Here is a 22889-nt window from a genome sequence, read left to right on the forward strand (position 1 = left end):
TAAGCTGACCCTAGGATATCTCCAAGATGGAATCTACAACTCCAGTTTCTCTTCAAGGGGCTGCCGACATCGGCGACTCATGCATTTAGATTCACCCATCTTATTTTCATCTTGAAATGGAAAAAGAAATCCATAATATTTCCCAAGGATTTCTGCACAGAGAGGAAACATTAACTATCAAACAACTGACAGAACTGAGACTGAGTTCTGGAAAAGCTGGGGTCCTCCTTTTTAAAAAAACAATATATATAAATACATGCTTTGGTAAGATCCTGAGGGACTTAGAATTTGCCTTTGCTTAATATGATCTTGGACCTGAACCCACTTTAGTAAAGCCTTCAATTCCATATCTGAGGACTGTAACACCATTCCTTTACCTTTCCAGCACATCTTGTTTAAATATTATAAAGATCACAGTACAGCTCTCGGTGTTTCAGCAGAAAGAACTGCTGGTTAAGGTCACAGACAGAATGCATACAAGGCCAAAGTAAATAAACATAGGGAATCATTTAAAAAAAAAAAAAAACAACTTTAGAAATGAATTGTGCTGCAAAACTACTTTTGCAATGACAGTGTCATGTTTGGCCCGACTACGTTTCAGAGGCACTGCGTTAATATAAACAGAAGCATCTAATGCACTTTTGCAGAACAGTGCTTCTCGGCCAAGGCCTAGTGTGAATTCATCCTACTGCTAGGTGTCGCTGACACTTCGGTCCGCTTTACTGGCAACATTTTTGGCAACGCATCCTATGCTAAAAAAAAGGCTGGAAACCAAGCGTGTGACAAGAGCCCCATCCACCGTGTTACTTCTTTTCATGCTTCTTGGTTAATTCCCCCGCGCCCGGCCGGAAGCTGCCCCGAGGGGTGTCGCCAGCCCCGGCTTCCCTCTGCCGACTCTCCCGGGAGACCTGCTGCACAGCCCGCAGGATGGCATTCTGCACGATCTGTTTGCTGGCGATCTGCAGCTTCGCCTCTTCAGGCTCACTTCCAGGTTTCTCACCTAGCCGAGAATACAAAGGGAGGTGAAAAGAACAAGATTAATTAATTAATCTTAATTAATTAATTAATTTTGGGAACTGTGACAGGCAAAGGCAGGTAGGAAAGGAGACTCTAACAAAGGTAATATCTCTAGAGGGACCCACATTAGTTGCGGGGGTGCCCTACACAGCACACATCACTCTTGTCTCCACGTCTCCCTTTCCAACACAACCTCCATGTGTCTGCCCCAGCGATGCACCCAATTTCTATTCTCATCATCCCAGCATCCTCTGCTGCTAGCGGTGGACATGAGACATAGTCCTGGCCAGTGAGGACCCTGGGAAAGTTTCTGGAAGGGGGACGGACTCATGCCCCCTTTGGCACCTTCCCTTTCTTCCTATGCAGGATGCAGACATTACACCTTTAGGTGCTGTAGCCGTCTTACAATAAGCATGAGAAGAAAGCCAACATTCTCGGCATGGTTGGGGAGAAAAAAAAAAGAACCCATTTGGAAAGCATCATTCAGCATCTGTACCAATCCAGTACTTCTGGACTTCTTTGTATCCAAGATAAATACACTTCTTTTTGTTTCATCTGCCATTAGTCAGGTTTTATGGTACTTGCAGGCAAACATATGCTTAATGGATACAACTTCACTTGGGGCTGGAGAAGAACAGATTATTATTGAATTCATATTAAGCTTCATGCTGCTCCTGGAATAGCACCCCAAGGAATGAAACCATTCATTCCTCAGAATCCATCCCCCATGATTTAGAAGAACAGGGGTTGGCATACTTTTTCTAATGAGGACCAGACAGGAAATATTTTAGATTTGTGGGCTCTACAATCTCTGTAACAAATACTCAGCTCTGCTGTGGTAACCTGAAATGAGCTATTAAAAATAAGAAATAAGAATAAATTTAAAAAGCAGGCTGCAGGCCAGATTTGGCCCATGGACCATAGTTCGCCACCCCGATCTAGAATGGTGGGAATTTTCTAATTAGAAGGCAGGCAGTCCACCTAACACTGACCCTTCTCCTTCTTCCTTAAAAACAAGACAAAACCCTGATTTTACTTGGGCAGCTCTGTAACTAGGTAGAGCTAGGTTCTGACCAGTGAGGTGGAGGTTCATTTAGTGAAAATTCTGGAAGAGGTCTTTAAGAGGGAAAAGGAAGGTAAAGGCCCTTTGCCCCCTCCCCATCCTACTGCCTGCAACTCTGAAACAATGGTTGTCTCTACCAGGGCTCTTGGTAACCAGGAGGGAACCTTCAGAATGGAAACCATTTTCAGGGATTTGGGAGGAAAAAGTTAGAAGGAGCTTGCATCCAGTGACCACGAAGCCACCATACCAGTCCTCAGCTGCCCACCTCCAGACCTTTCTCATGTTAGAAAAAAAAAAAATACATCTTATCTGAAGCACTATTATTCTGAACTTTCTTTAATCATGCAGCAAACTTCACACGAACTCATACGTGGCAGAATGATCATGAATCTAACGTTGGCTGAAGTGCCAGTATGAAGAGTTAAAATTCCACCTGCTTATATTTAGAACAATAAGTAGAATGGGCATCATTCCTTACTCAAAATCATCTCTTCCAATGTTACCTCTATTCAAATATTCTGCCATGAAAATGTATTTTAAATGGGGGCTGGCTTTCACCAGGACTGATGATTAACAACAGAATTTATACACCCGTGAGAAAAACATCACACAAGAGAACACTGCATCATTCTGGAAGACCAGACATATCTTTTCTCTTTAGACGTGTAACCGTCATTTACTCAGCATGTGTCACTAGCACTATCCCCTGAGGGATTTACAGTCTAATGAATGAGGCAAAATGAATGTATTCAAAACTAAAGGATGGTCGTCGCTCCCACCCCCACCTCCCAAAAACAGCAGAAGAAAGTGAGCAATCTACACCAAACCAAGCAGAGAAGCAGTAGAGCCCAGAGTCGCGATGTGTAACATACTGAAACTTTAAATTGGCAGAGAAGAATACTTCGAATATTCTCTTAGAAAAAGAGTGAACAGTAATATCAAGAGACGCGAGGGCACAGCAATTAAGGATACGTGTTTTGAAGCACTTCAGAGTCGGGTCCAAGTTCCTTCTACCACTTACAGCCGTGTGATCTTGGGCAAGTCACCTCGCCTTCCTAAGTCTGTTTGCACATCTGTAAAATGGGCAAGTAGTATCTATTTAGGGGTGGTTGCTAGAAGATCAAGTGACATAACACCTATTCATCACTCAGTGAGGTTCCTGAGCACTGAGTGTCCACCACTGTGTACTGGTTGGGGTACATACTGGGCAGTTGTAACGGAGAAACAAACATAGAAGAGCTGACACGGGAAGACGTGTTGCCTGCTCTCGCCTGTAACAGCCCAGAGGTTCTCCTGCGAGTAGGTGGTCCTGCTCCAACAGGTTCTCTCAAGAGCCCACTCCCTTCCCTCTCATTACTCTGCCCTCAACTGTAGGGGTGGAGCCTATTAACCAAGGTCCCATCTGGGGCTGGAAGGACGCCAAAGAGAAAAGGGAGGGCAGGTCAGTTCCTTTTGAGGAATTGCCACAGACCCTGTGAATATCACTCTGCTCACATTTTATGGCGGGAAACTGAATCATATGGGCACACCTACCACACAGGCGACTATGAAATACAGTCTTCAACCGGGTAGCCATATGTCCAGCTACAACTCAGGGAGGTTCTATCGCTAAAACAAAGAAGCAGTTACTTCCACACAAGGGCAAGGCTAAATTGAAAAGAGGGAGGGTATACACTTGCACTCCCTGATCCTCAGGGAGCTCTGGCTACGACCAACAAAGAGCATAAGTGTGTGGACAAACAAAAACAGTTCAAACGGTCCATGTTTGCTCCTGGAAAGAGTATCTTAGCCAAACCAGATCTGTGTTAACTCTAAAAAGTCCCTAGTGTGAAGCTACTTTTCAATCTTTGGATGGAGGAAGGAAGAATCTAAGGATAAGAGTAAGCTGATTTCTTAGAGAGAAAGAGAAAGAGAAGAAAATCTACTCTAAATTTAGCTGTGACTTAATATCTGAGCTAAATCGTCTTCCCCTCATCCATCCATTATGAAGATAGGGACTTCCCTGGCGGTCCAGTGGTTAGGACTTTGCCTCCCAGTGCAGGGAGTGCGGGTTCCATCCCTGGTCGGGGAGCTAGGATCCCACATGTCTCACGGCCAAAAAGCCAAAACATTAAAAAAAAGACAGAAGCAATATTGTAACAAAGTCAATAAAGACTTTAAAAATGGTCCACATCCATTATGAAGATAAACTGACTAAAAAGTCAAAGGCAGGGCTTCCCTGGTGGCGCAGTGGTTGAGAGTTCGCCTGCTGATGCAGGGGACGCGGGTTCGTGCCCCGGTCCGGGAAGATCCCACATGCCACGGAGCGGCTGGGCCCGTGAGCCATGGCCGCTGAGCCTGCGCGTCCGGAGCCTGTGCTCCGCAACGGAAGAGGCCACAACAGTGAGAGGCCCGTGTAGCGCAAAAAAAAAAAAAAAGTCAAAGGCAGTCTGCATGATGCTGTGTCTGGAGCATCCCTTTGGTGACTTGCAAGGCTGGTATAACCTTAACTGCCCTCATTACCACTTTGCTCTGGGTCGGGAATATCTATCTACAGTGAGGATGTGGGACAAAAAAGAGCTGCAACAAGCTGGAACAGAGAAAGACAAGGATGAAGAGGAGGGTAAAGCCACTCAGAGCATTTAGAGAATAAAAGCAAAACAAAAAGTTACACATGGCACCACAAAAGGCTCTTAGCAGCCAAAGCAGCCCTGCAAAAGGAGAATAAAGCGGGAGGCAACACACTTCTCAATTTCAAGCTACTTATAAACACTACACTAATCAGAACCATATGGTACTGGCATAAAAACAGACATATAGACCAATGGAACAGAACAGACGGCCCAGAAATAAACCCATGTATATACGGTCAACTAATATTTGACAAGGGAGCCAAGAATACCCAATGGAGAAGACAGTCTCTCCAATAAATGGTGCTGGAAAAATTGGACATTCACATATAAAAGAATGGAACTAGACCCCTATCTCACACCACTCAGAAAAACTAACTCAAAATGGATTAAAGACTTAGATGTAAGACCTGAAACCATATAATTCCTAAAAGGAAACATAGGGAAAAAAGTTCCCTGACAAGAGTCTTGGCAATGAGTTTTTGACTATGACACCTAAAGCACAAGCAACAAAATTAAAAATAAACAAGTGAGACCACATCAAACTAAAGAGCTTCTGCACAGCAAAAGGAATGAAAAATGAAAATTTCAAAAAGGAAAAGGAAACCTATAGAATGGGTGAAAACATTTGCAGATCATATATCTGAAAAGGGTTAATATCCAAAATATATAAAGAACTTATACAACTCAGTAACAGAAAAACAAGTAATCCAATTGAAATATGGGCAAAGGAGCTGAACAGACATTTTTTCCAAAGAAGATATTCAAGTGGTCAACAGCTACATGAAAAGATGCTCAACATCACTAGTCATTAGGGAAATGCAAATCAAAACCACAATGAGGTATCTCCTCAGGTCTGTGAGAATCCTATCATCAAAAAAACAAGAGATAGGGCTTCCCTGGTGGCACAGTGGTTGAGAGTCCGCCTGCCGATGCAGGGGACACGGGTTTGTGCCCCGGTCCGGGAAGATCCCACATGCCACGGAGCGGCTGGGCCCATGAGCCATGGCTGCTGAGCCTGCGCGTCCGGAGCTTGTGCTCCGCAACGGGAGAGGCCACAGCAGTGAGAGGCCCGCGTACCGAAAAAAAAAACAACAAAAAAACAAGAGATAAATGCTGGCGAGGATGTGGAGAAAAGGGGGCCCTGGTGCACTGTTGGTGGGATTATATATTAGTGCAGCCACTATGGAAAACAGTATGGAGGTTCCTCCAAAGATAAAAAATGGGACTACCATATGATCCAGCAATTCTGCTTCTGGGCACATATCCAAAGGAAATGAAATCAGTATCTTGAAGAGATGTCTGCACCCCCATGTTCATTGCAGCATCATTCATGACAGCCAAGACAGGGAAACAACCTAAGGGTGCATCAACAGATAATGGATAAAGAGGTTGCGAGATACACACACAAACACGCACACACACACACACACACACACACACACACACACACACACACACACACACAATGGAATACTATTCAGCCATTAAAAAGGAAGGAAATCCTGCCGTTGTGACAACATGGCTAGACCTTGAGGACATTATGCTAAGTGAGATAAGTCAGGCAGAGAAAGAAAAATACCATATGATCTCACTTATATGTGGACTCTAAAAGAAATCAAAAAACAAAAAACTCAAACTCATAGAAGAAGAGATCAGACTTGTGATTACCAGAGGTGGGAGATGGGGGGTGAAGGAATTGGATGAAGGTGGCCAAAAGGTACAAACTTCCAGTTATAAGATAAATGAGTACTGAGGATTTAATTTAATGTACAATGACTATAGTTGTCATTTGAAAGTTTCAAATATAAATTTGAAAGTTGCTAAGAGAATATATCATAAAATTCTCATCACAAGAAAAAAAATTTTTCTTTTTCTTTTTTTGTCGTTGTATCTATGCGAGATGATTGATGTTAACTAAACTTATTGTAGGAACCATTTCACAATATGCATAAGTCATTATGCTGTCCACCTTAAATTTTTATGATGATGTATGTCGAGTATATCTCAATAAAACTGAAAGAAAAAAGTTACATAAACCTCAGATACATGTTGTGTGTTAGATTCCTTGGCATGCAAGGAAAGATACTCTCTTCTGCTTCCTTAAGTTTTTTTGGGGGGTGGGGGTGGGGTAGGGGGTGTTACTGTGGGGATACACGTGTCACAGCCAGACGTCATGGAAATGGTCGGCTGAGTCTCACATTTCAGTTCAGAAATTGTAATAACCCAATATAGCTCCAGTGATTGGATTATCTAGATTATTCTCTGCTGTTAGAGTTTCAACTCTCCACCGGCTGCTTCCAACTAACAACTCTCCCTTTCTTCCAGCCTGACTCCCTGACTTCATGGCCTTTACTTATTCGTGACCTGTAGTGCTTCGTGATTTTGGACACTGCCTTCTCTCTGAGAACCTTTCAACTAAGATTCTACTTGCAACTGCCTGATTCTGGCCATTTCTTCAGTTGAAATTCCTGTGCAAGAACACGAACGACTCAACCACCGTCATCCCTGAGATACAGGACTTTCATGCCAGGCCATCGATTGAACGCCTGGGGCTCATTCTGACCCAATCAGGTTGGATCAAGAGGTGGAACACAGGAAGGAACCACCCAGGCCCCCTGGGGGGCAGAGCACGGGGTGCCGGTGAGGGTGGAGGAAGCAGGCACGCATCCAGTGTAACAACTCGCTGGTGCTCCTCTGGCATTCACATAGAAGGACAGGGTCTCTGAGAACACCCCCGTGGACACCCTGAATATAAGTAAGTGTGAAGAAGTGCATTACGCGGGGCGGAAGGCAGGGCCAGCCACAGAAACCCTCAGAGTCTTGCCATTTAATTACATGCATTAAATTTACTTGAAATTAATGAATCACCCACATGTCGTAGGTGGCCAATTGCCTAGTGTTAAATGATGTAAACGTCCTCTAGCCTAATTAGTGTTTACCAAATCCTTTTGGTATTTCACAAAAGATGATGCATCAATTTAATTAGCTTTAAACTCAAAATGCCCAATATAAATACGCTGAAATCAAGAACGTGATGTAACCTAATTCGTCTTCAGCGTCTTTCCACCCTGAATCATAACCCACTCCCCCACCACCACCCCCCACACACACACTCAGACATCCCTGTGGTCGTGCTTCCCTGAGCCCCCCCCCCCCCCCCGCTCACCCCGCCCTCAGATCCTGCTGTTCCACCTGCCCCAGCCCCGGAAGGCAACTGAGGACCTCCATTGCAATGTGGTTAATAACTGGTCTTAATTCCTTATTCATATCCATTAAAACCATGCCTCTAAGGACCATAGGAAGGTCCTCCTGATAAAAATATACACTGTTTGGGCTTCCCTGGTGGCACAGTGGTTGAGAGTCCGCCTGCCGATGCAGGGGACACGGGCTCGTGCCCCGGTCCGGGAAGATCCCACATGCCGCGGAGCGGCTGGTCCCGTGTGCCATGGCCGCTGAGCCTGCGCGTCCGGAGCCTGTGCTCCGCAACGGGAGAGGCCACAACAGTGAGAGGCCCGCATAACACACACACACACACACACACACACACACACACACACACACACACACACCCCAACACACACAATGTATTTATTTATATATACACACACACACACACACACACACACACATACACACACACACACAATGTATTTATTTATATATATATATATATACACACACACACACACACACACACATACACACACACACACACACACAGTTTTTTCCCCTAAGAACCTAAGTGTCATTTACCTCTATGACATTAACCCTATTATATTGCAGTTTGGTGGATTTGAGAAAAGGTCAGTGTTCCCATTTTTGAGGCAGAATCCAATTAGTGGTTCTCCCTTGGTCGTACAGAGGATGGGGGCAGAGGCTGTATCAGAAGCGGCATCTCTAGCTGTTGCCTCTCCCCATTAAATATGCAAGTTACAGACGTCCCTATCAGGACAGGATGGGGCTCGACCACCACAGCCTGCCCCCTCCCTCCAATGCAGTGCTGCTGATGGTGACCAGGGAGCATACTTTTTATCTTCCCCTCTGACTGCTTGAGACTATAAAGACAGGATTATCATTCATCAATGACTAGCACACGAAGCACAGAGAACAAGAACTAATTCCGGTCCCTTTATTAATGGAATGATAGTCTATTTTCCAGCTCTGTAACTACAGGAATTTTCCATGATGGACCAGATGTTAGCTCTCACTCATCTAGGCCAAATGCCAACGAAGCCCTCCTGGCTGCCCTGCTTTGCCACTGAGCGAGCAAGGTGAAGTGACATGAATTCCCAGGGTTTTCCAAAAGGCAGACTTGAGATATGGAAAGCAAGACAGGTATGGCAGGTGGGGGACACTTCTAAGTCATATTTGATTACCACTACCACCCCTATCAAACCAAGTACAGGGCCTGAAGAATCACACTGACTCTGCCTGCAATGGCCAGGCCTCTCAATTCAGAATGTGGCAAGCTACTCTTAGAAACTACACAGAATTCGTTATTAAAATGTCCTACAGAACAAGGTAAGATGAATCAGAAAGATATTTATAGAGCATCTGCATGCAGGGTGCTGTGAAGAGTAACACAGGCCACGAGGTCAAAGTGTTTCATTCACGCATGCATTCATTCATAGAAGAATTACCGAGCAGTTGCTATGTGACAAATACTAGGCTAGATATCAGAGATGAAAAAGGATGAGTCCTGGATCCCGCCTTATTGGAGTTTAGAATCTAGTGGAAGAGTCAGGCGTTGATCAAATCATCCATTAGGTTTATAATTTTGAGCTGCGATGCACGCCATGAAGGGGGAGCATATTACAAGGGGAGCTGATGTAGTCTGGGGGCCAGGGAAGGATGCCCAGATGGAGGACTTGAAGGGTTCACAAGGCATCAGCCCATACAAGGAAGGCTGTGGGAACAAGAAGCGAAGAACTACGCAGAGGCAGACAGATCAAACCCAAATGGAAAGTCCCTGGAGTGTGTGGGGCAGAGCCCTGTGGGGACCTGAAGGCTGGGTACCACGGGGGGAGGGGGAAACGGGAGATGCTGTGGAAAGTGGTCCAGCCCAGACGGTGGAGGTCCTGGGAGGCTGGGAGGTGGCGGGTCTTTTCCTGAGAGTAACACTGCATCATCACCAAATCTGTGCCATGCAGGGCGGCTGGGCAAGTGTGAGGGGAGTTACGTAATCCAGGTGGGAACGTGCGGCTTTGGAGCAGGCCTTGAAAGACAGTTGGAATTTGGAAACAGAAAAAAAGGGAACTTCTTTCCCTGACCCTGGCGGGCAGGACAGACGTGTGACTCACGGACTTACTGTGTCCTAGAAAGCTTTGCCCTTGTAGAGCTATCTCATTATTTTAGAACATAATTAAACTTATACTATATGACTGGCCTCCCATGTGTTATTTTTAGGAGAGCCATAAAGAATCATGCCCATAAAACTTGAAGAGGAAAAGACAGTTTTAATCTAGAAATCAAATTTGAGTATTTTGGCCAAAAAAGAGCAAAGGTAATTTTGAAAAAAGAATAACAAACAGGGAGGACCTGTTTCAACAGCTCTCAATACTAGTCATAAAGCTACAGTAATTAAGAAAGTGGGATATTGATATAGCAGTAGAAAAACTGACCAGTAGAATAGAATAAGGAGTCTAGAAACAGCCCTCCACATTTGGGGTCACCTGATTTACGAAAACACCAACACAGTAGTGGAGTAGGGAAAGCACGGCATTTTCAAGCAATGGGGTCGGGCCTAGTAGTTATTCATATGGAAAAATAAAGAATTTTGACTACCTCACATTATGAGGTAAAATCAGTTCCAGGTGGATTTCATATCTGTATTTGAAAAGCAAAACAAGCTGGAGCACAGAGGATTTTTAGGGCAGCGGAAATATTCTGTGTGACACTATAATGGTGGATACACGTCATCATACATTTGTCCAAACCCATGGAATGTATTAATATAAAACCAAGAGTGAAGCCTGATGTAAACTACAGACCCTGGGTGATGACGTGTCCACGTAGGGTCACTGACTGTAACAAATGCGCCATCCTGGTGGGGATGTTGATTAGGGGGGTGGCTGTGCATGTGTGGGGCAGGGCGTATTTGGGAAATCTCTCTACCTTCCCCTTAATTGTGCTCTGAACTTAAAACTGCTCTTCAGGAAAACAGTGTTTAAAAGACTATCAAGCTTTTAGAAGAAAATATAAAAGAATATTTTTATGACCTGGGAGTAGGCAAATATTTCTTAAACAGGACACAAAAAGTAACAACCATAAAGGAAAAAATTCATAAGTCAGGCTACCTTAAACTAAGCAGTTTTTGTCATGGAAACACACATGCACACACACACACAAGAGAAGAAAGCTTTTCACTTGAGGAAGCTGAGGCAGGAAAAATGTCTGTAAAAATGCCATCTTGGAAATGCTTTAGGTATTTAATTTTCTGAACACCTGGATAGCAAATAACTCCATCAAGACTAGGTTATGAGTTCCAAGAGACGCGAAAGGTGGTTTTGACCTCCAGATGCATTTCTGCAAAATTCAGCTTCAAGTTTCCCTCCTTTCGCCCCAAAGACGAAGGAACCCCAACTCCTCTGGTTCCTAGTTTTTTGTGGCCAGTAGCAGCTCTAGAATTTCTATGCAGGAGGGATTCGGGAATGGCAATGCAGAGGAAAGGGGAAACCAAGAATCTGTCCCCAAACTACGGGTGTGCATGACACTTTCCATAAGACTGAAAACAAGTCCATTATCCACATCAAACAACAGGGGGCGGGAGGGGGAGATGGGCCCCCGACCACCCTGTGACAGCCACTGCCTCTCTTCTCAGCTTTTCTAATCACCTCACTTCTCCCGGGTGGCCATGTCACCCACTGCCTGTCCTCCCCTCCCAGGGCCACCAAACAAACCCAGCTGGCCAAAACTGTGGGCTCCCGCAGTCCCCCGTGCCAGGGATGTGCCAGGAAGGGACAGCAGGTGGGGTCACAGCCCAGATGGCCACTCTGGAAATATGGGAGCCCGGTATTAAGGGGACAGAAAAGGTAAGCACCATGTGAGCGCATGTTAAAAAAGGCGACATACTGGACCCGAAGAGAAAGCAGAACCAACCTGGGGACGCTGGGGATCGCAGACGCCCCTCCCACCCTCGGAGCCAGGTCCCTGCCCCAGGCCTTCCCTCCACCCCCGAGGCTCGGCTCCCCCCACCGCCCGGTTCTGCAGCCTCTGCTTCCCCCTAGTGGCCACTTCTGGGGTTGCTGCAGACCCGGGATGGATGGATGGATGGATGGATGGATGGATGGATGGATGGATGGATGGATGGGGTGTGTGTGTGTGTGTGTGTGTGTGTGTGTGTGTGTGAATACTTTGAGTGTATGAGTGTGTGTGTAAATGTGTGTGTGAGACTGTCGGCAGGGGAAATCTTTGATTCATGAGACAAGGCTGTGGTTTTATTTAATCAAACACAGTAAGAATAACCAGCACATCCATTGTACTTTCTGACCACAGAAACTCTCACAAGGCCATTTAATTTGTCCTCCCAAGAGTTCTGGAGCAGCTGGAAATACAGTCCAGAGGTTCCCTGTCCTCATTCAGATGAAAATTACTTGACCGAATTACCAGATCTCTTAAATATTTAACAGAAGATTCTGAGTTCCTAGGCAAAACTAGCCACATGCTCTCCCTTCCTACTCAAAATGGAAAGGGAGGAAGGAGGAAGAGGAGGAGAAAGAGAGGGAGGAAGGAAGGAACTGATACCAGCTCTCTGAGTGCCTTCGGAGGAATCCTTAAAAAGCAAAAACAAGGGGCTTCCCTGGTGGCGCAGTGGTTGATAGTCCACCTGCCGATGCAGGGGACGCGGGTTCGTGCCCCGGTCCGGGAAGATCCCACATGCCGCGGAGCGGCTGGGCCCGTGAGCCGTGGCCGCTGAGCCTGCGTGTCCGGAGCCTGTGCTCCGCAACCGGAGAGGCCACAACAGTGAGAGGCCCGCGTACCGCAAAAAAAAAAAAAAAAAAAAAAAAAGCAAAAACAAGGACTTCCCTGGTGGGCCAGTGGTTACGCCTCCATGCTCCCAGTGCAGGCAGGCAGCGTAGGTTCGATCTCTGTCTGGTATCCTGCATGCCACATGGTGCGACCTTATAAAAAAAAAAAAAAGAAGAATCCCTCTTGTACTGTCCTCCCTAAAAATAAACAGCGTAATCCTCACAATCACTGTTTTTCTGCTAAAGAAGGAATCAAATTCCCAGCTGTGACAAGTCTTCAGTGCAAGATTACATTTTAATGTCTTGTCTGAAGACTCTCTCAATAGTCATTCTTCATCCCTGGAGGATGGGAGTATATTGCAGGACTCTCAGGAGGATAACCAGAGGAACACTATCCTCTGATGTAAAGTAAAAGCATTCCTACTCTCCTTGAAGGAGCAGCTCCCAACCTTTTGAAGATGATTCCTTTGTCACGTCAAAGTATTTCACAAAGCCCCTCATGACCCAATGACAGAAAGAGGCTATGAATTCAGAAATTCTTTTAGATGAATGAAAATGTTATTAATCTCCACAGCCTCCATATACGTTTGAAAACTTGCAGAAGTTCTGTGAGGCCGTGTCGTCCAGCCACAGGAAGTGTGTGCTGCAGGTGCAGCATCCCTGTCCCTTGAAACAGCTCATGGCCCCCAGGGTCCCTCTTGCTCCCACATCACCCTAGAGATGCTAGAAGCAGTGAGAGGCAGACAGATGCTATAAACGAATTCCTGATGGAGGGACGTGAGCAGAAGCCGGGGCGTGCTGTGGAACTAGCCTTCCAACAGCCATCCTCAAGTCTACCTGCTCCTCAATAGTCACTCACGAAACACTGATTACATGTCTAAATGTGCCAGGTTCGCACAAGACAGGCCAAGTTTTCACCTTCCGGAAGGATGTGATGTCTAAGCTTTCTCACAGTTTTTAAGGATCATAAAATATTTTAAGACTTAAAAAGATGAACAGGGATAAAGAATCAAGTCTCTCAGTTCTTTAAGCAGAGAAATGGAGACCCAGATACTGTGTGAAGCCACTCACTGGGGTCCCACTCTGTACGTCCCTGAGCTGGGATTAGAACTGCCTGCCAGGAGTCCTTTCCGTGACGCCTCCCTGCTGTCACCTGGTCTCCAGAAGGCAAGGAGTTGGCAGCTCGGAATGCAGCCCAAAGATGAACTCGTCCTCTGCACAGCATGGAAACCACATAAACACATGCCAGGGCTTGTTTCCTAATTTTTTTTTTTTCCCCACATCAAGCCATTGTCCTGTTATTACACCTTTTATTTATCCTTCCACTTGCTCCTCTGACAGAAGCCAGAGGAACCTTTTTAAATGGAAACCCAATATGTCACTCCACGGCTCAAAACCTCCCCTGGTCTCCCACTGCAGCTGGAGTGAAAGCTCACTTCTCACCGTGGCTTTCAGGGCCCTGCTGACCAGGCACCTGTCTCTCGTCTGACCCCAAGCCCTCCCTCCTTCTCTCACTTGGTTTTGTGTTCAGTTCATCACTAGAAGACCCAGTGTTGAATGCCCATTAGCACTCACTGTGTGTCTTAGTCTGTTCAGGCTACTATAACATAAATACCACAGATCAAGGGGCTTAAACATCAAACATTCATTTCTCACAGTTCTGGAGGGTGGAAGTCTAAGATCAAGGTGCCCACAGATTCGGTTTCTGGTGAGGGCCTGAGTCTTGGTTCACAGATGTCTTTTCACTGTGTCCTCACATGGTGGAGGGGTGGAGAGATCTCTCTGGGGCCTCTTTGATAAGGGCACTAATCATATTGATGAGGGTTCCACCCTCATGACCTAATCACCTCTCTAAATCCCCACCTCCTAATACTATCACATTGGGGGTTAAGATTTCAACATATGAATTTGGGGAAGGACCCAAACACTGAGCCCAGAGCACTGTGAGACCCTGAGCAAGCCAATTTCCTCCCCTATAAAGTGGGCACAATAATAGCACCTCCCTCATAAGACTGTTATGAAGATTAAATACGTGAATATTTGTGTGCTTAGAACGGTGACTTAAAGCAAGGAGTACCAAAGTCAGGGGTCCCCAACCCCTGGGCCACGGACCAGTACCGGTCAGCGGCCTGTTAGGAGCCAGGCCGCATGGCAGGAGGTGAGCAGCAGGTCCCCATCACTCCCCATCACTCGTATCACTGTCTGAACCATTCCCACCTCCTACCCCTATCCGAGGAAAAACTGTCTTCCATGAAACTGGTCCCTGGTGCCAAAAAGGTTGGGGACCCTGACCAAGGTGACTGTTAAATAAATTAAAATACAAAAGGCAAAAGAGTTTGGGTCTACATGGATTTCAAGCCGTCCACCTTTGTCTAAAATTCAAAACCTTTAACATGGGGCACTTGACCCTTGGTAGCAATGCCGCGTTCAGTTTTCTGAACTTAATCCTGAGAAGAAAAGTCTTTACTGCAGCTCTTTGAAAGTCTCTCATCAAGGGGGAATAAACAGCTGTCAGGAATGAACCTACCACCCATCTGCTTGCAGCAGCCTGGCCTGTGCTAATGGTCCGTCCTTCCTCACGAGACCATCAGCCCCCGAGAGCACAACCCCATCTGTCCTGCTCACCCCTCCGACCCCAGGGTCTAGCACAGCCCTGGTTCACAGCAGACACTCAGGATTTGCTGGGTGAAGGACTGCTGTACGGGGTGCTCAGTTTCTGTTCTCCAATCTGTTCTGTCTTCTCCTCTCTCTCTGCTCCCATTAATTCCCGGCTCTTGGCCGCCTTTGCTACGTTTTACTGCTTCACTGCAATGAGAGTCCAGCTCAGGAGGAAACAGCTGAGGAGACGTCCTTTTGGCACCAGCCCGGGCCTCCGTGCAGAAGGCACCCTGGCGTAAGAATATCAGAAAGGCTGCTCCAGTTTCTAGGCCACATCTAACCAGGCCAATGACGACCTTTGAAATTTTACAGCAAGTTCCTCTCTCTCGTTTCCTATCAGCCTGTTTTTCTCCCTTCTCTCCTCCTTTCTCATCCTTACAAGCCCGCTTCGTGTCAGTTCTCAGCACCCTCCATTTGGTTTCAAATACTTTTCAGAGCAAGGCGGTGTGAAAAGTCCCTTCAGAGGTTGAAGCGTGATTTTGTTCCTCCTGGTCAATCGTTTGCCATGAAGACTCTCCAGGCATTTATCAACTCCCTGAACCCTGCACACATCGGGCTCTAATGAATCAGGTCTCACAGCAGGTGCTCAGAGGCCGTCAGCCTGTGCGGAGGGGGCCCCTGTACTAGAGGTACTGGGTTCGAACCCCACCTCCAGACTTCTCTGAGCTCACAGGAAGCCTTGCCTTCCTCACACAATACAATACACGCAAAAACACCTGATTTGTTTTTGTAGCAGAGGAGTGAGAAGGCAAATCACCACTGCTTCCCATACAAATTGGACAAAGAGAGAACAGAACGCCTTCTTCAACCATGAAGCCGAGTTTCCCTTGGGCAAAATTCTAGTAGACGTGGCTTTCCTTTTATTATACCTTCTTATATAACCATGAGAATCTTGGCTCTTGTTGCTGTGTTGGGGTTAATTAGAAAATGAGAACAGGTGGCTGGAAATAGAAAAGGAAGTGAAGAACAAAATCAGATGCTTTATGTCTTTTTTTCTCTCCAGTGATATTTCAGAAGGAAGAAGAAGCTGAAGGAAAATAAACCCAGACGGTAGGAACCGTTGTTAGACCCACGTGACGGGGGCTCATTTCGCGTCTCGCCCTGGGTCGCAGGGAGCTTTGGCTGTCAGCCTCAAACCTCCAAGTCAGAGCACAGCAAATGCACTGAGCATCTGGTCTGAGAATCAGATTCGGAGAAAAGAAGGGAGGGAGGGAGGGATGAAGAAAGAGAGAAACAGTTTCTCTGAGGATGCAAATTAGCTACCCCAAAATAAAATTAAATCACATGCATCTGATTGAAACTGTAGATAGTAAAAAAAAAAGCTTCCAGCAAAGCAAACTATGGAAAATAGAAATTAACTACATAAGACACATTGTAACTAGTTTAAGACTCAAGACTTCACATTTACATATTATTTAAAGTGCTGCCATTTCTGTTTTAATGAGTGAAAATAACATATTTGCATAGGTTTGCACAGAGATCACAACAGAAATGCTTTCTGAGGTGTATTCCATAAATATGAGGATTGAAAGTGTTATAATAAATATTCCGATGCCATCAATAGTTGAATGTGATATGTGTTTGCATCGTGGTATATGGCAAATAAGGCTGAAGGGATTCTTTCAAATTCTGCCGTAAGTTCCAAATTCCCATTTTGTACAGATTTCTCTTTAAAGACCTAAAATCAGCACGACTAGGGGCATAAAGAGCAAAAGGGTCGCCCAGTCATGGCACAAGCAGCAGAAAACAGTGAACACACAGAAAAGTGATACAGAGGATGATCCTTCACTGAAAAGGTGAGATCGAAGTGACGGGCCCCAGGCAGGTCACTGACCCTCAGGTGGGCTGGTGGTTCCCGAAACCCGGCATCACCAGAGCCACATAGTTAGAGTCATGTCACAGGGAAGACGGTGGGGGACGGGCTCAGAAGTTTACGTATTTAGTCACCACGGCAGGTAATTTTGATGCAGTTTCAGGTGTTATTTAATGCTCATCTTCAGTCTATACTCATGGAGCATGAGGAAATTCAGTGGGCAAGTGAGCATTTCACTGTTTACTTAATTAATGGGGACAACCAAACCGATAATCAAAGCCCCCAAGTGCGAGGGGTGTCTTTTCCATTTAGTGAATTAGCTGAGTGCCAGATCCCACGGCACTCTGGGAAACACTAATCAGACATTCATCTTCGACAAGGTTTGACCCATTAATTTCAAAATTCTAACTGTTGCTACATCTATGCCCCTCTCTTGGTCTCCAACCAGGGTTATGGAGATTAGTATTACTTCCAGGGTTTTCCTCTTTAATTATAGTTAAATTTGTCAAAGCTCTCAGGTTCATGGACAATGTAAGAAAACAACTTTTTTTTGAGGGAAATGGAGCTGCTTCTTTAATCATTTTTGGATCATTGAGAGATGGAAATAAATCAAGGAGAAAACCCTCAACGCCTGCTTTGTTTCGAGGCCAAAGGCATTATTGACCAGAAACACTCTCAAGTTAGAAGCTCTTATCTATGGAAAAATTCCTTCTCATATACACGGTTTAAATGCTTTGTATGTTAAAGTCATGTTAAAGTCATGTCTTCTTGGCAGCCTTCAAGCTATTTATTTCAATACTTGATTGGAGTTAATAGATATGAATTAAAATGGATTCTAAGAAGTAATAAAATTAGAAGACATACTTCCAAATCTCTGAAGCTTTAACAGGTAGAATATTTGCAAATGATAAAAAAAATGCTGGCAGAAAATGTTATCAATATGTGTGTTCAGGCTGAACAACATGACTCGGTATCTTTTGGATCCATCTGGTATACTTAGTGAATCACATAATATACCAGGCAGTTTATTTTAAAATCTAATAGTACAACAATTAGGCCTTTTTAGAAAACTGTGAAAAGGGTGGAGGTTGTAATTCTATCAAATGAACAGAAAAGATGATACACATTTGAATATATATCATAGGCAGATATTACACCTGTATTTGGAATATATTCTCTGTGTGCAGAAAATCTAGAGCAAGATAAAAAAAAAGGATGGTTGAAAAAAAAACCCAACTCATATTTGAATTTAAAATGCACATGGAGGACTTCCCTGGTGGTGCAGTGGTTAAGAATCTGCCTGCCGATGCAGGGGACACGGGTTTGAGCCCTCATCCAGGAAGATCCCACATGCCGTGGGGCAACTAAGCCCGTGCGCCACAACTACTGAGGCTGCGCTCTAGAGCCCGCGAGCCACAACTACTGAAGCCTGCGCACCTAGAGCCCATGCTCCGCAATGAGAGAAGCCACCGCAAAGAGAAGCCCGCGCACCGCAGCGAAGAGTAGCCCCATTCGCTGCAACTAGAGAAAGCCCCGGCACAGCAACGAAGACCCAACGCAGCCAAAAATAAATAAATAAATAAATTTATTAATAAATAAATAAAATGCACATGGAAATGATGTTATGTAAAAAACCATGTTAACCCAGGGGGAGGGAAAAATTAATCCTAGCAAGATGACAAAAAGATAACAAATATACCCTATTAGTGCCTACTCTTATCACAAAGTTCATTTTCCTACACAGGCTAGAATTCTGTGAAGTTGAGGAGCAATCAGTTCACTGCTTGTGGCTTGAGGTAGGGTTAGCACAATTGAGAGGCACTGGTGGATTGCAGATATATGACAATTTTGTATTTATTTTACTAAATGAGTTCTTCATTCACTCAAAAGAAAATTAACTCTGGAAAAGCAAGTGAAAAATGTGTATCTAATTTCTACTTCATTATCTCTAATCCAGTGAACTCAACTGTTTTGCATAGAGCTAAAACGGTCAAGGTCATACAATCTGGGATGAGCCAGGCGGCTCCAGTCCTTTCCATAAATAGGGATTGGAGCTCTCAACATGTAAGCTTGCTTCAGTGTATCCTCAATGGTTACAGGGGAAAAAGGTGGTTGAAGGTGAGTAGCTTAACAAAAATTTTATCACAACATTTGAAAACAACTGTAGCACCTGCCTTACAAGTAATACATAGGACATTAGTGTCATCCTTTATACATAACATTTATATCATGTAACATAAAAATGAATTGGTGCAATAATGCATTCCCAGTGACAATGCATGAGGGAAATTACCATATCACTGGTCTTTATGAATGGATATTAAAATCGGGAGTAGAAACCATTACCTTTTATTCCATTATGTCTAAAAACAAAATGTATAAGTAACGTTGTCCTCAATGATTTGAATTAATTTCCACCTTTCCAGCCCATTAACTGAATACTTCTCAACTCATTATTTCAGTTCCTGCTGTAGACAGCTGGCGTCTCTCTTATGTGTACTCTAGTCTACCAGCCAGATAGGCTGCAGAGCATGAAAACTCACTGAGGAAATATGGATCAGTGCCAGTCCCCATGAAAAAGGAAAGATGAACCCAGCAAAACATTCTATTGAAATGTTTCAACGTCTGTCTGCTGCTTATCAAGGGGAGATGTCATCTACGACTTTAACTGGTGCCTAAGAAAAGCAAATAAAATGGTCCATCAGCTACTGGCTCCATCCCATGCTCACCTGGTAACTGGAGAGTGGCGAGGTCTGCAGGGCACATACCTGCCAACACCCCAAGGGTGGTATGAGTGAAGGGCAAGAAATAACAGCAGTAACGACAAAGCACTTCACTTCCTGTGCTCTGTCTGCTCTCTGTAATTACAGTATGACCTTTAACCCCTCAGAGCAGCAGGAACACAGGGACACTCTGGGGTCACGCCCAGTTTTCAAATAAAGTAGAGATGAGAGTTTTCCAAGATGGGATGCTAAGGGTTCTATCTGGGCACTTGTTCTGTCTTCAATCCCTGTCCTTAAATCAGGTACCAGGGAGCTTCACCCACACATCCAACATGGCCTAAGTGGAATCCTCAGCGGATAAGCTAAGAACATCTGTAAACTTATCTCTCGGAGTACAAGAAAAGTGCAATACGGTGTGAGCAGACATAGGCTGCATGTCTCACCTCACCTCTTTCTAAGGCTGGCACTGCTAACCCTCCTGTCACTTGTTAAAAGTGAGCTTGGCTACATCCCCAGTCTCCAACCAGTGCTCCAGACAGCCTTTGCCAGTTGATTCTCAGAGAAAGCAGTTTGCATTTCCTACATGGCAGAACCCACACTTTTTTTTTTTTTTTTTGGCCACGTTGGGTCTTCCTTGCTACGTGCAGGCTTTCTCTAGTTGCAGCGAGCAGGGGCTACTCTTCGTTGCAGTGCGTGGGGTTCTCATTGTGGTGGCTTCACTTGTTGGAGCACGGGCTCTAGGCGCCCGGGGTTCAGTAGTTGGCGGCACGTGAGCTCAGTAGTTGTGACTCGCAGGCTCAGTAGTTGTGGCTCACAGGCTTAGCTACTCTGCGGCATATGGGATCTTCCTGGACCAGGGATCGAACCCGTGTCCCCTGCATTGGCAGGTGGATTCTTAACCACTGCACCACCATGGAAGTTCCCACAGTGGGCTTTGATAAAGGTCTGATTTGCAGCCAGCTTCACCCCTAAGTTACTAAGCAACTTGACAATTCATTTGACCTGTCTGGGTTCAAGGTTCCTTTTCTAAAAATCCTCTGATATTCAGCGTTCTAAAATGTACTATGCAATTATTGTGATAAACTATTATTTTCATAGCTTTTAAGCTTGTGATTTTTGGCAAATCAACTAGAATGTACACAGTATACAGAAGGATTATAAGCATCTATTAGTGAGAAGGTTCCCTAAACTAAATAATTACCTAAATTACCTAAAGTGCCCTAACCCCTCCTCAAAACCAAGCCCCCCTCAATTATTATATTACTGATTATTGGTAGGAATTAAAATGTTCACATCTTATAGCAATGCATTTGGTTTTTTTGCCATTTTGCCCCAACAAAATGCTAGAGTTGTCATTTTTCTGAATTAACACATTTGGCTTTCAGGCACTAGTCAGTTGCCAATTTTTCCCTTTTTGTTTTGCTCTAGGGGGCACAAAAAAGTCTTTGCTGCGCTTTTTCTCCCTGTCTGTCCTCCCCCACAGCAGGCACAGAGGACCACCGTCCAGGGCTGCTTCAGGAAACAAGGCACCATTTTGTGTCCAAAAGCAGAAAATCTCATTCTCACCACAATATTTCCACATGCTCCATGTTATAAGAACCATATTCAAACCACATTCCCATGATAAACACACAGGAAAGACGAAAGCTGTTGATAAATACCAATTCCAGACAGAAAAGTCTGCTCAACACGGATAAAAGGAAGGTCAGAACCCGATTTCATTCTTGGATCCTTGCACAATCAACGCACAAAATGACATTTGAAATTGTTTTCTTAGAAGTTGACAGAGCATGATTTAAGGTTACAAGAATATTAATCACAGTAAACATCTTCAGTAACTCTAAACCAGAGTTCACTGAAACATGTGAGCATGTTTCCTTTTGAATCAGTCACAGGCACTACTTTTAAGTATGTTTCTGCTCCTAAAGTCACATCTACCATAATATTTTTCACCATCTGCAAAATGTAAGGCGTGACTGGCCTAGGTGACAGTGACTAGTAATTTGCTACACTAACATACATAGATGTGCTAGTTATTAGAGAATGGTCCCCTTGTCTATCATATTAAAAAAGAGAAAAGAATTAAATGACACAGGAAGAACATCACACATGATTTTCATTCCCGCATACTCAAATGTTTTTAAATTATATAATCATTAAGGTAGTGTGATCTTAGCACCAAAGCAGTCAGATGGATAAACGGAACAGGTTAGAAAGCCTGGTACCTGACATTTGGTAAAGAAGGCAATTTGAATGAACAGAGAAAGACAGTGAGAAAACTGGGTAAATTTTTTTTTTTAATTTTTAAATCTCTAACTCCAGATGGAGAAAAAATGGTGACTGTTTTTAAAATAAAGAACATACATTGGATGCATTAGAATAGATGTATGTGGTTGGAGAGAGAAATGGCACTGAGGATGGAGGATAAAAGGAAAAAAAGAAAATAAAAAAACAAGAGCTCTGCATGGACCAATGATGATGGTGTGCCGGAAGACAGAGAGGAAGGGAGAATCAAAAATGTAGAGCGAATATATATTGGATCTTGGGGAGAAAAAGTCCTTCTAAGAATAAAAACAAAGAAAGAAATCACAAAGAAGATTGATAAATCTTACTACGTGACAATATAATCTTCCATATGTCAAGAAAAACACAAACAATTTTCAAAAGCAATAAACTAGGAAAAATGTTGGTTATATATGTGAAAAGCGGTTGGTATCTTAATATGTAAATAGGTCTTGCAAATCGATGACAACCCCAATATAAAACAGAAGTTAATTATAATGAGCAATTTACAAAAGAAATAGTCATACTGATCCACTAAGCACAAGCATTAGCCTGTGTACTTTCCCATATATAAAAGTACAAAAAGGACTAACCCCACAAACACAGAAAGAAGAGAAAATGGAACAGAGGGCACCAATGAAGAGAGAGCTTTACAAATTTGTGGACAAAGAAAAGCATATAGGATTGAGTAGACATAGGAAATACTCAGAAAAAGCCACATCCTAGAATATACTAGAAGAGGACTGTCAAGAA

General features: G+C 44.4%; 1 long non-coding RNA gene across 1 annotated transcript in view; it reads right to left on the reverse strand.

Annotated features, from left to right (window-relative positions):
• Positions 1-864: 864 nt before the first annotated feature.
• LOC307197338 overlaps positions 865-22889 on the reverse strand; it is a 77541-nt gene continuing 55516 nt past the window's right edge. Inside the window, exon 3 of the long non-coding RNA XR_013831387.1 lies at positions 865-1000. This is a non-coding gene — a long non-coding RNA (uncharacterized lncRNA). The remainder of the gene's footprint in view (positions 1001-22889) is intronic.

The sequence above is a fragment of the Stenella coeruleoalba genome (assembly GCF_951394435.1).
Source record: "Stenella coeruleoalba genome assembly, chromosome: 14".
NCBI classification, from domain to species: Eukaryota; Metazoa; Chordata; class Mammalia; order Artiodactyla; family Delphinidae; genus Stenella; species Stenella coeruleoalba.